This window comes from Hyla sarda, chromosome 2, assembly GCF_029499605.1.
Source record: "Hyla sarda isolate aHylSar1 chromosome 2, aHylSar1.hap1, whole genome shotgun sequence".
Classification (NCBI taxonomy): Eukaryota; Metazoa; Chordata; class Amphibia; order Anura; family Hylidae; genus Hyla; species Hyla sarda.
In genome coordinates this window covers 389,744,371-389,760,683 of record NC_079190.1, presented here as the reverse complement: position 1 = coordinate 389,760,683, position 16,313 = coordinate 389,744,371, and the positions used below count along the sequence as shown (strand labels likewise).

At 42.4% G+C, this 16,313-nt stretch overlaps 1 protein-coding gene across 8 annotated transcripts in view; it reads right to left on the bottom strand.

Moving 5' to 3' along the window:
• Positions 1 to 16,313, bottom strand: part of MAP7D2 (MAP7 domain containing 2) — a 156,415-nt gene that overhangs the window by 138,266 nt on the left and 1,836 nt on the right. Inside the window, exon 2 of one of the 8 annotated variants that reach the window (XM_056558622.1) lies at positions 13,210 to 13,301. The exons of the other annotated variants lie outside the window; for them this stretch is intronic. The gene's annotated coding sequence lies outside the window, so the exon portion shown is untranslated. The remainder of the gene's footprint in view (positions 1 to 13,209; positions 13,302 to 16,313) is intronic. 8 annotated transcript variants of the gene reach the window in all.

The following is a 16,313-nucleotide window of genomic DNA, read 5'->3' as shown; positions in this document are numbered from 1 at the left end:
TGAACAGTGAGGCCACACCCCCTCCCTTTGAGAAGAATTCAGACTAGTGAGCTAAATTAAAAGTGTAATAAAAATAAAAAATAAAAAAAGGTGCTAGACACAAAAATTAGATGTAGATGGTCAGGATTAGGTACTGAGTGTTATATTTACCCTGACGGGTACGCTTTAACAATCAAAATGCCCAATCTAAGTGGTCAAATCTTCCAGACATACACAGAAACCATGGATCCGGACTGTTTCTAGCATTGTATTCTTAGGCTGGGTTCACACTATGTTTGTAGTGTACGGGAACCGGATACAGCTGGGGGAGCAAAAACTGAGCACTCCTGTATCCCAGCCGGATCCAGCCCAAACCCCATTCATTTCAATGAGCCGACCGGAGTCAAACGCTGACTCTGGTCTTCTCATTTTTGCCACGGATACGGTTTTCTGACCGGGAACTAAAACCATGGTATACCACGGTTTTAGGTCCAGTTGGAGAACCGTATACGGCGCAAAAGTGAACTGACCGGAGTCAGCATTTGACTCCGGTCGACTCATTGAAAAGAGTTACATACGGGCCGGGTCCGGCTGGAATACGGGAGAGACCAGTTTTCGCTCCCCAGCCATATCAGGTTCCCTTATTGCCAAATTGTAGTGTGAACCGGACCCAAGTATGGTTGCAGGTTACAGTGGTCTAGGAAAGACCATTATATGTTGCAAATATTGTATCCTGGGCCAAGCCAACCAAAACCTCTCAAAAAAAGGATGCACGAGTTAACTAAAAAGTACACTCTCTGGCCAAGTCAAATATTGAGAATTAGGGAGCAAGGAATCAGCCTGGTAGAGTAAACAGTGTAGACTATGAGAAGTCAAGTGTGCGCACAGACAGCTCCCAGCAGATGGAAGGCTAATCTAATTCACACTGTGCACCTTCCAGCTCTCACTCACCATCATCACATGGACGTTAATTTTCAGTCTTACTGCTTCTTCCATACATTTATCTATATATTTTAATGTGTGTGTACAGTATATATAAAATTTTTCCACTGGATTCCGCTCGGATATTTCGCCGTGTGAACATGGCCTTAAAGTAAAACGTTAGGTATTCAGATATATTTGAATTGGGTGCTGGGGCTCACATTGCATGCATTGTTCTGCACGTATTTCAGTGTGATATTCACACCAAATTGTGTATGGAAAAAAAAAAGTGTAAACCAGCCACAGGTAATGCCCCTCGTGAATGCAGCAGACTCCTAACTACTGTCCATGGGTGCGATCGGCCAAGCAGCTCAACATTTTTGTGCCACTGGTTCTAATAGTACGGCAGACCTGTCCCATAAGAGAGAGAAAAACAAAAGAAACACCAGACAGTATAAACAAGCAGAGATGCAGCAGAAACATGTGGATGTACAAAAAAGCTGTCTAGGTGAATGTTTGCCCAACATCCAGTCCCCCCCCCCCCCTTGGTATGGGCCATGACAATGGCCCATACCAAGTGTTGGCCATGACTGGTAAAGTACCAGAGAGAAAAAGAAAAAAAACACGAATAATCAGCCAACACTGAAGAAAATAGAGTAGCAGCAGAACAACTAATTCTACAATGGTATCAGCACCACCTCTGCTGTAACAAACACTACTTATTCAGCAATTGTGAAGCAGTGCACACCTTGGCATAGTATGGCACAGCCTTTAAATGGGAAGGGGTTTCTGTCTCTAATTTAAACCACTAGAAGTAATTTTCACTGAATGAGTCAGATACATTAAAGTTTCTTCCTGGAATACCCCTTTAAAAGGAGTACTCCGGCGCTTAGACATCTTATCCCCTATCCAAAGAATAGGGGATAAGATGCTTGATCGTGGGGGTCCCGCCGCTGGGGAACCCCCGTGATCTTGCACGCAGCACCCCAGTTAAAATCAGTCCCCGGAGCATGTTTATTCCGGGTCTGATTACCGGCGACCACAGGGCCGGCAGCGTGTGAGGTCACGCCTCCGCCCCCGTGTGACGTCACGCTCCGCCCCTCAATGCAAGCCTATGGGAGGGGGCGTGTCACACCCCCTCCCATAGGCTTGCATTGAGGGGCGGAGCGTGACGTCACACCCCGCCGGCCCTGTGGTCGCCAGTAATCAGACCCAGAGCGAACATGCTCCGGGGACTGATTTTAACTGGGGTGCTGCGTGCAAGATCACTGGGGTCCCCAGCGGCGGGACTCCCGCGATCAGGCATCTTATCCCCTATACTTTGGATAGGGGATAAGATGTCTAAGCGCCAGAGTACCCCTTTAACACAAACCAACTAAAGGCCAAATGTCACGGCTTCCGTCAGATGATTGGGTCCTACGGATAAGTTTACCATATGTGCTTGGAGATTTTCTGTCAGCAAGCAGTGTAAAAAAAGATTCTACCCAATCTGAGCCTACTAAAGGTTAATTCACACAGGACAGATTGTTGCAGATCTTTTCTTCTAGTAACATATGCACTGGATTACAGTAGTATGCACGTAGATGACATTTTACAAATCTGGTCCATATGCAGCAATTCACCTGTAATACACAGATTTGTTGTGGATTTTCTTGTTCAAGTAAAAATCTGCAATAGATGCATAGTTAGGGAACCTGCTGTGAATAACCTGCAAATCCCAGTAAAAAGGATTGCTATATTTTTTTGCATAATCCACAAAGTAAAAAAAAAAATCTACATGATTTGGTGCAGATTTTAATTTTAATGCAGGTTTGCTACAGAAATTTTCCTTTTAAAGTTATTTTTATTTCAAATTTTCTCATTTGGATATGACCATATTTACATTCACTCATACGTAAAATGATGTAGGAATTTCCTGCACCAAATTCAACCCATGTGAACAGTTAAAGGAGAACTCCAGCAAAAATTTAACTTTTTCCCTAACCACAGGACCCCGGCTCTCAGTGAGGAGCACATGTCGTCTAACGGTAGATGGCATGCTCTCCATTCATTTCGATGATGCCAGAGTGATGTGCTCAAGTCTTTTTGGCACTCCCTTAGAAATGAATGGAGCGGGTGCCGTCTGCAGAGAGCTGGGCCCTGTTCAGCAGTCGGACACCCCGCGATCAGCTACTTATCTCTATCCTGTGGATAGGAAGAAACATAGCATTGCTAACCCCTATCTGCCCAGTTCTGAAACCACTAAAATTTGTTCTGGGGAGGGGGGGGGTCTTCATCCTGAACTACCTGGTTGAGCAGTTACTCTGTACTACAATTCCCAGAATGCATTGCATTCATCACAATCCTCCCACAGCAGTCCTGCCAGTTTCCTGCTGTTGCCAAACATTGCATAACACAGCAAACTGTGCACCTTCAACTTTCACTGTCTTAATGGGAGTTGTGCAAATGGCCAAGCTCCGCGAGCCACACTGTTACATAAACAGAGAAGCCTGCAGGTTTACGCCGTTGGCATTTTCCTTTTTAACACAGAGCTCTCTGCTGACATCTCTGTCCATAGCAGAATATGTTTGCTATGGGGATTTTCTCCTACTCTGGACAGTTCTTAAAATGGACAGAGATATCAGCAGAGAGCACTGTGGTCATGATGTCAGCAGACAGCTCTGTGTTCCAAAAAGTAAAGAATTGCCTCTGTAGTATTCAGCAGCTAATGAGTACTGGAAGGATTACATTTTTTTAATTAGAAGTAATTTACAAAATCTGTTTAACTTTCTGGTACCAGTTAAACAGATAAAATGAAAAAAATAAAAAAATAAAAGTTTACCACTGTCATTTACCATGACCATCCTTGATAAATCCTCCCCAATGTGTTTTTTTTTCCCCAAAGCTGGTGTTTAGCTAGACCATTCACCTATGGCTTAAAGCAGCGTTTCATTGATCTCCAGCTGTTGCAAAACTACAACTCCCAGCATGCTCGGGCAGGCTGGGAGTTGTAGTTTTGCAATAGCTGGTGGCACTAGGTGGGACACACTGGCTTTAAGAGTATCTGTCATGAGTACATGAGGAGCACCACTATTTCTGGTCATTATTAACTTCTATTAATACAAATGTTTCTAATTTATACTTGTTCTATTGCTCTATGCAAACTTTGTCCAAATGACAGCGCCTATTAAACTTTTTTTCCAGAGCATTTTTTCTGGCAATGTCCTATATACAGAAACTAAAACTTGCAACTTGATACAAAAGCAGAGATGTAGCTGTGTTTCTGGGATAAATCACGTTTCCAAAAAAATAAAAAATAAATAAAAAAAATTAAAAACCCTTCCCACCTTCCTATAAACATTATATTGGGTTTGAAGTTCTCATATTAATCCTGTTATACAGTCATTGCGTTCCTTTGAAATGTAAAAGCACAGAGACTCCTATGCTTCATATGTCACCAGCGTGCCACCGAGACGGGAATTCTTACCGCGCAAATCATTCCCAGGCAGGCGTCATAATGCGGACACTCACATCACTGTCATAGCAATATCCAGGCTTATTATATGAACTACAATGTAATCTTATGTAACAAGCATGGATCTACAGTCCATAACTGAGATACATAATACAAGCCAGGATAAACTTTAGTCAGGCATAAATATATATATTATTTTTTCTTTGTTTAAACATATTTATGGACATTTATCAACGTGTTTAGTCAGGTTTTCTTTACTATAATTGTCGCAATTGCGACTACGCGATTTTTCGTGCGACATTTTGACTGGAAAGCGAGAAAAGCAAGTTTTCCAAAAATGAAATACGTAGTAATAATTTTAAAATGGACTACGGGTAGTCAGGTATTTATTAACAGCGACAGTCGCAACTGCGCAAAAAAAAAGTCGCAACAGGGTTAAAAATTGACTAAATTTACTCCAGCTCAAACATGGAGCAGAAAAAGCTACTACCAAAGTAAAAAAGGAAAAATTGCTTACGTGAAAGAAAATTATCAACAGGCTGAAACCAGTTGATAAATAAGTCACACATAAGCAAAAGAAAAGTAAGGAAAAAAATTACAAAAAAAATGAATACATAAGCAAACATTGATAAATGTCCCTCATTGTTCTTGGTAGTACAGCTGTGAATTTCTCTACGTCAAAGCAAGAGTCTTGGGCTCCATTTACATACAGGAGTTTCCAACCAGAAGAAAATCCACTTGAAAATTCCGTCGCAGCAGACTCCTATTGTTTTCAATGGAATTATGCTGCACTATGCACGTTAAGGAAACATCTGCCGTGGAAATTCAGATTCTGGGCTCAGCAAAAAAATGTAATAAAAATAGACGTCAATTCTTTTTGTGGAATAGGCTCGGAAATGCATTGCCATCTATGGAGATGGCGCATTTCTGAGCTGTCCTGTCTGGGCATGATGGGAGTTGTAATTTTGCAACAGCAAAGGAGCAACAAGTTGGAAAACATTGGGCTAAGACAGTGTTTCCCAACCAGTGTGCATCCAGCTGTTGCAAAAGCAGCTGTAGTTTTGCAACAGCTGGAGGTGCACTGGTTGGAAAATACTGGTCTAAGGTCTCATACACGATTCCCTTAGGGATCTGCATCACAAATTCTCACCATGGTGTCCATAAAATTCTATAGACCGGCCCCATACCACCATGTACCTTTGAGTTTTACATGGAGGCAGTTTTTGTTTATTTATTTTTATTTTTTTTTAAATCTCTTATGGGTTCTACAAGGAAAAATTACACATGCATGTTCCAGTGCAGTATACTGTATATACTCGAGTATAAGCCGAGTTTTTCATGCTGAAAACACCCCCCCCACGGCTTATACTCGAGTGAACTCTCCGCCTTCAGTGGTTTTCAACCTGCGGCTCTCCAGATGTTTCAAAACTACAACTCCCAGCATGCTGGGAGTTGTAGTTTTGAAACATCTGGAGGGCCGCAGGTTGAAGACCACTGCGGCCTTCGTCATCATCCAGACCCCAGACCCCCACCCCCTTTAGTTTTGTACTCACCTTCACTCGGCGGGAAGAAAGGGTGAGCTGGTCCGGGCCATCTGTGCTGCAGGGACCGTCCAGTGGGGAGGGATAGTCGTTCCGGGCTGTCCATCTTCACCAGGGGGCCTCTTCGCGCCCGGAATAGTGATGTTGCCTTGACGACGACACACAGGGACGTTGCACATGAACGTCGCTGTGCGTCGTCGTCAAGGCAACGTCACTATTCCGGGGCCGGGCCCGAAGAGCGGAGAAGAGGCCCCCCCCCAGTGAAGATGGACAGCCCGGAACGACTATCCCTCCCCACCGGACGGTCCCTGCAGCACAGATGGGCCGGACCAGCCCACCCTTTCTTCCCGCCGAGCGGAGGGGAGTACAAAACTAAAGGGGGTGGGAGGTCTGGATGAGGACGAAGGCCACAGTGGTCTTCAACCTGCGGACCTCCAGATGTTTCAAAACTACAACTCCCAGCATGCCCGAACAGCCGATGGCTGTCCGGGAATGCTGGCAGTTGTAGTTCTGAAACATCTGGAGGTCCTCAGGTTGAAGACCACTGTTCAGACATTGACAGGCAGTGATGATGAAGGGGGGGGGGGGGGGAAGATGATGACAGGCGGTTATGATGAAGGGGGGGGGGAGATGATGACAGGCGGTTATGATGAAGGGGGAAGTGTGGGATGATGACAGGCGGTGATGATGAAGGGGGGGTGGGATGATGACCACGGGTGATGATGAAGGGGGGGGGCGGGATGATGACAGGCGGTAATGATGAAGGGGGGGGGGGGGGGGAAGAGGATGTATTTCCCACCCTAGGCTTATAGTCGAGTCAATACCTTTTCCTGGGTTTTTGGGGTGGAATTATGGGCCTCTGCTTATATTCGGGTCAGCTTATACTGGAGTATATACGGTACATCTACTACTGTATTCTACAGAGAAAATACTGTTCCTCAAAAAGGAGTCTAAAAACACGCTACACAAATCTGAACATTGCAGTTCATGTGTTATATGCTGTGGGCCCAACATAGACTGTCCTGACGGCGGAATGATGGCCTCAAAAGTAGTTGTCTAATTTTGAAAGGACCTTTTCAAATACATTATAGAATTCAGAGGCAATATGAGCCATAGCGAAGAATAAAGGGCTGCTCTGAATGACCTAATATATCCGAACATTAAAACCAGTATTTCTCAACCAGGGGGTCATTGGAATCCAGTCTAGAGTTCCACTGATTCCACCAAACTCCCAGATACAAGGCAGCCCATGAGTCTAAGAGGACTCCCAGATAAAGCTTTTTCTTCGCTGGCACCAGGGATGACTTAGTACAACCTAATCTTAAAAATAAAAAAAAAATAATAGCCAAGGTATGATCCAAGAAACTTTTTACCTCTTCTTTTGTCTGACCTACTAGCAGGAAGTCATCTAAATAAGGGACAAAGGTACCCCTTCCTTCCCTTATATGAGCCGCCATCTCTGAAACAATATTCAATATAGAGTCCACTCTGCAGGGATAAGGTTATAGAGAAAGAGGAGCTGAGCAGATTGATCTAGAGTTTAGTGGAAAGGTTCCAGGATAACTTGTCATTTATTCTAGTAAATCTCTGCTCATTCTGGTCTAAATAGTCATGTGGGCGGTCATACTCACTTGACTACTTTGCTAGTTCTGGGTTAGTCAAGCGGGCAGTCCTACTTTGTGTAGAAGTTTACATGTAGCTGCCAATCTCTGACTACGACCTTTCACATTTCTTATGACTTCTTAACCTGAATAAGCAGAAATTTACACAAATAAATGACAAGTGATCCTGGAACTTTTCCCACAAGACTATATATCAGTCTTTTCAGGTCCTTCTGCTCTAATGCCTGCACTGTCAATGTGACACGTTCCCTTTAAAAAATCTATGAAATATAATGTACTGTAATGCAAGAGGACAGGTTTGCCCAGTTACACAGATATGTAGTTTTGTTGCTGGTATGAAGAACATGCATTAGAGCTTTTATGTGAAACCTGCTGCATGTAAAGAAAATTAACCTTCTGGTTGAGACGCCTATAGATTAAGGTAGTGAGAAGAGACTGTCTGGAGCAGAATAACCACTTTGTTCAAGGCAGACTGCACAGAAACCCTGTATTACTCGCTAAATATATACTGTAGGCCAGTGGTCTCAAACTGTGGCCCTCCAGATGTTGCAAAACTTCAACTCCCAGCATGCCCGGGCAGCCATTGGCTTTAGCCAATGGCTGCCCGGGCATGCTGGGAGTTGAAGTTTTGCAACATCTGGAGGGCCACAGTTTGAGACCACTACTGTATGCAGAAACAGATCCCTTAGTATTTCTCTTTTAGGACTGTTCCAAGATTCTATTCCCTGTAAATGCCAATGTTCCTAGGAAGGTACAACCAACATGGAGCAGTTGACAGTCACCTTTATGAGCCAGTTGTATGGGCTGGAAATACATGACGTGTTATGGAAATAAAGAAAGATGGGTGCCAGACAGACACTCTCAGAACAATATCCAATGTAGAAGGAATGAGATGGCAACTCACTTTCGTGTGAACAGCTTTATTCCACGAGATAAGGTGCATGCAGGTGCGTACAAACAGAGCAACGTTTCGCCAAGTGCTTCTTCCGGCTCACTCAAGTGAGCCGGAAGAAGCACTTGGCGAAACGTTGCTCTGTTTGTACGCACCTGCATGCACCTTATCTCGTGGAATAAAGCTGTTCACACGCAAGTGAGTTGCCATCTCATTCCTTCTCCATTGGATATTGTATTGGACTGTTTTCTTCTAAAAGATGTAGCACCGCTTGCAGCAATACCAGAGTCTATGTTTTCAAGCAAGATCTTGTGGTAGCATTTCATTTTGGAGGCTTGTCTGTACAGGAGTAGTGCCAGCAATTCTCACTGTTTAGACATTCTCAGAACAATGGCTTCCTATCTGGAGGTCTTGTCCAGCAGCTTCAGCAATGTGGCCTCTACTACAGCTTGAACATAATACGGCACTTAGAAAAGAAGAAAATATCAGTCATCAATATTCTTCTGGGGAAGGTATATCGATGACGTGATAATCTGGACAGGGCAAAAAAAGAGGACTTCATCAAGTTTGTGCAGGATTTGAACATAAATCATATGGGTCTACATTTCACCTACGAGATCCACAAGGATTCTCTGTTTTTTTTTTTTTTTTTTTTTTTTTTATATGTGGATTTAGGCTGGGTTCTCACTACGTTTTTGCAACAGTTTCCCATATCAGGTTTTTGATTTAAAAAAAAAAAAAAAAAAAAAAAAAACACGATTCCTCAAAACCTGACTAAACTGTATCAAAACGTGTGTCCAAATTTTAATTTGAAAAATGATGTCTGGTTGCATCATTTTTTTTAAAAGAAAAAAAAACGTATACGTTTAGCTTTTCATTCCATTATGAATAAAGTTTCACTTGTTTGAATGAAATTCCAAGAAAAAAAAATGTGCAATGTCAAAAACCGTATGGTGAAAACTGGATGGAACCGTACGCATACACTGTTCTGTACCTTTCCCATTGACTCCCACGTTTAAAAAAAAAGAAAAAGGAAAAGAAAAAAAAAAACGGTTCAATACGGGTTTTCACCCAGAAAAAAAAAACGTGGTAGACTAAGGTTTTGGGTACGGGGGGGGGGGGGGGGGGGGGAAATAAGAATGACAAAAAACTGTACAGGATGCAAAACAAACAACCTGATGCATCAATTTGGCATATGGTTTTCAATGGAGAGTCAATGCATACGGATTTTAATACGGTTCCGTACATTTTTCAAATTGAAAATGTATACGGTAACGGGAACTGTATTGCAAGAATATGGTGTGAACCCAGCCTAACTCAGAAATTCCACAGGATGCATTGACACTTGCGTCTATAGAAATCCTACGGCAGGCAATGATTTTCTAAAATGGGAAAGCCATCACCCATCTTCCTTTAAAACGAGGTACTGTATTCCAAAAGCGCAATGCCAGCATATGAAGAGAAATAGTTTCAGCTATGAATCCTTTCGGTCTGAATCCAATAAACTATGCCAAAGATTCAGAGAAAGAGGGTATCCCAACCATGTTCTAACTAAAGCTTTTAATGAAGCTACCAACAGATCGTAGCACATTTCTACTACCTCCAACTAAAAAAAGAAAAGTCATCACCCCGTTCTGGCCTATCTTAACATCTGACCCGTCAATATCTGATCTAGTGGGCAGTCAACCCCAAATCACATATAGACGTGGCAGGAACTTGGGTGATTGCCTCATACATAGCCATTTATCGCCGCCTCCTGCAAAGGGCATTTGGCTAGACCGTAAGGTTGTAGGAACGTATCATTGCGGATCATGTAAGATGTGTGAATACATTAAAGTCACTAAATATCTTGAGAGCCCTAGAGATGGGTATAGACATGTTGGTTGAGACTAATTGCAAAACACGTAATGTGATCTATACAGGCCAATGTCCTTGTCCAGTGATGTACATAGGCAAAACTAAGAATTACTGCATCACATATTAGAAGACATAGGCGACATTAACCCCCAGCGAGATAAACCCCTCTCTAACCATATGTCCTCCCCTCGGGCAATACATTTCCAGGTTATAGAAGTGATCCATCACAACATTAGAGGGGGCGATAATGATCGTCGCCTACTTCAAAAAGAAACCCAATGGATTTACAGATTGGGGACGGACTCCAGGGGGCCTCAATGAGTGTTAATCTTTTACATCCTTTATCTAAATCCATTTAGTCCAGAAAATAATGTTGTATTTCAATAAACATACTCTTTAGTCTGTTTTTAATACTGTACACATCCTATTTAACCGTATTTACTTGTGACAGCATTTCTATTATCCCATCAGTCCCATTCATGATATTGTATATGATTTGGGGTTGGCTGACCACAGATCGTGGCACAACATTTTTCATTCTTTACACCTTTAATATGATAATGATTATGATTTATGCACACATCTGGTAATATTTTTTTTTTTTACTACTTTTGTTTTATTTATAACTACTGTTCATCTAACTAACAATTATGTACATGTACCTCTGGCAGTCATCACTTTCTGAATGATTCATTTGATACGAATACTGACTGACCGCTGTTTCCATCAGGTTATCTGGCTGTATTATTAATATAGGAGGCATACTATTTATTTTTTATGCTAATCCCCAATTTTGGCTATTTACATGTTGTGGTGTAACGTTACCATGGTAACAGATCTACTATCAGGTACTTCTGGCAAATCGCAATGTGAATAAAAATGTACCTATCAGCATTTTAGGGATATATGCCTTCTTACACACTTCCGGTATTTGGAACGCATACTTGTCAATTCCGGTTTACGCATCGCATTCGCAGCTGTGTTTGGTGTATTAGCTCTGGAACTTCCATCAAAGATGTAACGGCGCAATTGTTTACCAGAAGTTTTCATCCATAACAGCGCGAGGTATCATTCCAGATCCCGCCAGATCATTCGGCGAGTGGGATCTAAGCATGACAGGACCTTTGTACGCCTACCGGTCATATGAATGGCGCATCTGACCAATTGGGGGATAAGTATCTTTTCCTTGGTGTGCCATTACATACCCACGATCACTTTTTCTATTTGACTTGCGGTCGTTCATCTCACTGTTGGCTCTTTATCTTTTACCTGCCTAGGGACTATATTTTGTATCCCTTTTGCCTTACTATGCATGATGTTTATCCAACATGGTTTAGGGGGTGTTTTGACATCATTGAATAGTCATAGCACCGATGATAATATATATGGGTCTTCATTATTATTTTTAGCTGCTGCTAGATTGTGAGACATTGTCTTTGCTAGGAGTGCACTTCATATCAGTTGATCCTTGCTAAATGACATAGCTTGTGCAATCTCCCATTGGTTTAACCATTAATTTGTATAGGATATCTACCTGTATTTGCCTATTATATTGATTGTGGGCTAGTTGCATTGCATTATCAATGTGTGCAGCTACTTACTGTTTATTATCTGCATTACATTTTCAGTAATACCCCGGCTGCTTTTTCTTAAATTGCATTTTAATACTAATGTACATATTCCCTGATGATCCTGTGATTAACTGACAGGTGAAACACGTTGGATTTGGGAATTGTGGTCTCCATTGGTGATTTTACCTCACCTACGTGTTTCACAATTTTTTGCAACAATTTTTCTTTTTGGTATATGGTTTCAAAGAGCTCTGTGGTGTGTATCGGATCTATATTTCTCTCTCTCTCTCTCTCTCTTCTGCCATCCATTTGTTTTATCATTCACTTAGGATAGAGCAGGGTCCGGCGCTGTGGTTGAGGCCACCCTATTAAGAAGGTGGGTCCCTCAAAAGGCAGGGACAGAGGGACGGACGCCATAGATCCAGTGGGCATGATATCCCTCCCCCCACAATTCTCTCTAGTCCTCCATATCTGCCTATTATCACCACTGGCTTAATATCAGTTTCTATCACATCTAGGAGGGCTGAACCCCAAACTGACTATTATACCCTGACTATTAGGTTAGACAAGCACACCCCAGGGATGTATGTGTATTAGTAATTTGATTTTTTTTGTGGTGTTTCACTATACCCCACTTATTTGTTCTTTAATCATTTACTGATTTTTATTATTGAGCTATTAAAGGTTATGTTTTAATGTTCTATATTGTTGTAGATCAGGAGGTACCCTTGTCGGCAATTTCTTGTTTAGCTTATACCTCGTGACCTTTATTGATTTGCATTGCACTTACTATATCACCCGTAGTCCATTTTCGGTTTAGTTTTTGATAATACAGGACTTAGCTGCTTAGTTATACAAACACATATGTCTGATCCTGTATTGTAGCCTATAAAAAGCAGGCATGCCATTCAGGAGCCTGGGAAAGATTGATGACAACTAGAGATGGGCTAACTTACAGTAAATTTGATTCGTCACGAACTTCTCGGCTCGGCAGTTGATGACTTTTCCTGCGTAAATTAGTTCAGCCTTCAGGTGCTCCGGTGGGCTGGAAAAGGTGGATACATTCCTAGGAAAGAGTCTCCTAGGACTGTATCTACCTTTTCCAGCCACCGGAGCACCGGGAAGCTGAACTAATTTATGCAGGATAAGTCATCAACTGCCGAGCCGAGAAGTTCGTGACGAATCGAATTTACTGTAAGTTCGCTCATCTCTAATGACAACCCCTGTTGAATCTAGGGCTGGGCGGTATGGCCAAATGTATATTGCTGTATTTTTGTAACTTATGGCGGTTCCACGCTATATAACGGTATTTCCCCCCCCAAATTTAATTATTAGCCCAGTGCTGCACTGTCCCCATCGGGGTACTACTCACGTCACCAGCAAGCACTGCTCTCCTCGTCCTCCTGCTTATTGCGGCCGCCGGCACTGACATTCTCTATACTGTGTGGTATCCCTATGCCCGGGCTGCAAAAGGTAAAAAAAAATAAAAATAAACCATGTTCCGATGTCGGCCTTACGCTGGGGACGGGAACATCGGACAGCCATCAGCCTATCACCGGCCGCAGCAATGTTCCGCCTCGGCCAGGGATAGGCTGAGCGCACTGTCATGTATGAAGCCGGCTTCTTTCATGACAGTGGGCTCAGCCTATCACCGGCCGAGGTGGAACATCGCTGCAGCCGGTGATAGGCTGATGGCTGTCCGATGTTCCCGTCTGCAGGAAGCAGGTCCGGACCGACGGGGAAGGTGAGTTAAAGTTTATTTTGTTTACATTTAGCATCCTGGGCATAGGGATACAGTATAAAGCAGTGGTTTGCAATCTGCGGACCTCCAGATGTTGCAAAACTACAACTCCCAGCATGCCCGGACAGCCGTTGGCTGTCCGGACATGCTGGGAGTTGTAGTTTTGCAATATCTGGAGTGGCTGTCCGGGCATGCTGGGAGTTGTAGTTTTGCAACATCTGGAGTTTGAAGACCATTGGTATAGAGCATCAGCGCCAGCGAACGCAACAAACAGGAGGACAAGGAGGGCAGCGCTGGGCTGATAATTAATTGGAGGGGGGGGGGCAGAACATCGCTCGCGGGCCACATAGGATTAGTTCCCCGATTGGGACAGCGCAGCGCTGGGCTGATAATTCATTCCCGAGGGGGAGGGGCCAAACCGGTATTGCGGTATCGGTTAAAATTATTCATATCGTGCAGGACAAAAATTTCGGTATTTGGTATTAGAGATGAGCGAATTTACAGTAAATTCGATTCGTCACAAACTTCTCTGCTCGGCAGTTGATGACTTATCCTGCATAAATTAGTACAGCTTTCAGGTGCTCCGGTGGGCTGGAAAAGGTGGATACAGTCCTAGGAAAGAGTCTCCTAGCACTGTATCCACCTTTTCCAGCCCATCGGAGCACCTGAAAGCTGAACTAATTTATGCAGGAAAAGTAATCAACTGCCGAGCAGAGAAGTTCGTGACGAATAGAATTTACTGTAAATTCGCTCATCTCTATTTGGTATGAGCCGGTATACCACCCAGCCCTAGTAGACTCTGCAATGGTCTCAATACTTCTTGCCACCCAGTATTCCCACAAAGATATATCCACAGCTGTTGAGATGAGAGCACATCCATCTCTCCAGAACAGAATGCAGTCTATACAGATTAAGCTGCACCCACACAATGAGATGTATAATGCAGCCTGTTCTATCATCCATGATCAGAGGAGGAGGGATGGGATTGTGAGTGCTGTGCACGCTAGGAGGACAGCCTGGAATACAGGAATGCTCTAATTTACTTACAAATATTCGTAGTTCTATAATAAATAAATCAGATGAAGAGGGAGGCGTCTGACTGATCTCCCCCTCCATTGTACTTTGGCCACTTCTGTAAACACTGCTGCGGACTGGATCTGCCAACCTCTACATGGCACCACCCCTTAAAGTCCTAGTAGAGTCCATTTAGGACATCACATACAAATATTCTAGAAAACCTCCAGAGGATTTATTATAGCGGTCACCCACCACTAAATCATATATGGAGCCTGTCACACCTGTATATACAGCATTGTGTACAGGATATATCTGCAATCATGCATTCTTATACCCCTATAGAATGCCAGCAGGGTGTATCAGCAATCATGAATTCATATACACCTACAGCAGTGGCCTACAAATTGTGGACCTCCAGAAGTGTCAAATGACAACTCCCAGCATGCCCAGGCAGCCAACAATTGTCCAGGCATGCTGGGAGTTGTAGTTTTGAAACATCTAAAGTCTGCAGTTTGGAGACCACTGCCCTATAGATCACCAGCTGAATGAATGAGCAATTATACATACTTATCCCATCTATAGGGTGTATTGCCAATCATTGGCTCTAATGTCATCTATATAGTTTATATTATTCATTCACCCTTATGCCATCTATATGGTGTATATTATTCATTCACCTTTATGCCATCTATATGGTGTATATTATTCATTCACTCTTATGCCATCTACATTGTGTATATTATTCATTCGCCCTTATGCCATCTATATGGTGTATATTATTCATTCACTCTTATGCCATCTACATTGTGTATATTATTCATTCGCCCTTATGCCATCTACATTGTGTATATTATTCATTCGCCCTTATGCCATCTACATTGTGTATATTATTCATTCGCCCTTATGCCATCTATATGGTGTATATTATTCATTCGCCCTTATGCCATCTACATTGTGTATATTATTCATTCACCCTTATGCCATCTACATGGTGTATATTATTCATTCGCCCTTATGCCATCTATATGGTGTATATTATTCATTCACCCTTATGCCATCTATATGGTGTATATTATTCATTCACCCTTATGCCATCTATATGGTGTATATTATTCATTCACCCTTATGCCATCTACATGGTGTATATTATTCATTCACTCTTATGCCATCTACATGGTGTATATTATTCATTCACTCTTATGCCATCTATATGGTGTATATTATTCATTCACTCTTATGCCATCTATATGGTGTATATTATTCATTCACCCTTCTGCCATCTATATAGTTTATATTATTCATTCGCCCTTATGCCATCTATATGGTGTATATTATTCATTCACCCTTATGCCATCTATATAGTTTATATTATTCATTCGCCCTTATGCCATCTATATGGTGTATATTATTCATTCACCTTTATGCCATCTATATGGTGTATATTATTCATTCACTCTTATGCCATCTACATTGTGTATATTATTCATTCGCCCTTATGCCATCTATATGGTGTATATTATTCATTCACTCTTATGCCATCTACATTGTGTATATTATTCATTCGCCCTTATGCCATCTACATTGTGTATATTATTCATTCGCCCTTATGCCATCTACATTGTGTATATTATTCATTCGCCCTTATGCCATCTATATGGTGTATATTATTCATTCGCCCTTATGCCATCTACATTGTGTATATTATTCATTCGCCCTTA